The sequence below is a fragment of the Nicotiana sylvestris genome, chromosome 3 (genome assembly GCF_000393655.2).
Source record: "Nicotiana sylvestris chromosome 3, ASM39365v2, whole genome shotgun sequence".
Lineage (NCBI taxonomy): Eukaryota > Viridiplantae > Streptophyta > Magnoliopsida > Solanales > Solanaceae > Nicotiana > Nicotiana sylvestris.
In genome coordinates this window covers 124997232-124998656 of record NC_091059.1, presented here as the reverse complement: position 1 = coordinate 124998656, position 1425 = coordinate 124997232, and positions in this window count along the sequence as shown.

Here is a 1425-nt window from a genome sequence, read left to right as displayed (position 1 = left end):
CTAATCGATTGTAAGTCATTTCTAACTAGTTTTCTTCAATCTTTAACATCTTTTCACATGATTTCAACTCAAAATCAATGATTTTCATGGGGGAAATTGGGTGTTTTGGGTAGATCCTAGGTTTTTCAAAAATTGGGGATTTGGACCTCAATTTGAGGTCCGATTTCAAACAAATTATATATTTGTGTTCGTGGGGGATTGGTTCGAACCTCGGGTTTTGACCATGTGGGCCTGGGGCGATTTTTTACTTTTTGGGTAAAACCTTGGAAAACTTATTTTCATACATTAGAAATGATTCATTTAGCATTTATTGATGTAATTAAGTAACTTGTGACTAGATACAAGCGAATTGGTGGTGGAATCAAGGGGTAAAGCGATAGTTGAGACTTGAATTGTGTTCGTGGCATCGGGGTAAGTGTTTGGTGTAACCTTAGCTTGAGAGATTAGGAGTCGTGTCTTATTTGCTATGTGTTAATTGTGCAGTACGATGTATAGGTATGGTAACGAGTATCTATATGTCAGTGTCAAGCATGCCCACGAGTCTTGTATTGTAATTGTTATGACTCCGTTGTGGTTTTGCGCTTTACATGTTATTATCATTATTGTTCCCTTGCCGGCATATTATTATCATGGAGCCTACTAATGTGAGCTAGGCAAGCCGACTACTTGATCAATTTACCCTTTTTTCCATTTTAATCCTTTAGCAATTATGAGCAATAATTTAAAGACAACGGAATTTAAGTCAAGCAGAAGAAAAACAATAAAACTACTGAGTATATCCAATACAACTGTTTAAACAAGACTACCTAGAACTGGAGTCACAGCTTCACAGATAGTCCAAGAATACTACAAATAAAGTCTGAATGAAATACACATGTCTGTCTCTGAATAAGTAAAAACAGAAAGAGGAAAGATAGGAGGTGATGCCAAGGCCCGCGGACGTCTGCAGGACTACCTCGGGTCACCTGTGTGGACTGAAGACAGCACCCTCAATGCGGTCCAAGCGCTCCGGTATCAGTATTTGCACGCAGTGCAGAGTGTAGTATCAGCACAACCGACCCCATGTGCTGGTAAGTGCCTAACCTAACCTCGACGAAGTAGTGACGAGGCTAGGACCAGACTACCAAATAAATCTATGCAGTTAATCATATACAACGGAAATAGAAGCAGATAATTTCAATTAAAATTGGGCAGGGGAAACATGCTGCGGGGAGTAACAGGTAACAACATAACGACAGTAGAGAAACATAAGGAATGCCATAAATCAATTACCAGCAAAAATAAGAAAATAGAGGAAACAGGTACACACGTAATACCATTTCAGGCGTGCAACCCAATCCCATTTCATCTATTACCGTTGCAGGCGTGCAACCCGCTCCCATTTCACATATTACCGTTGCAGACGTGCAACCTGCTCCCATTTCA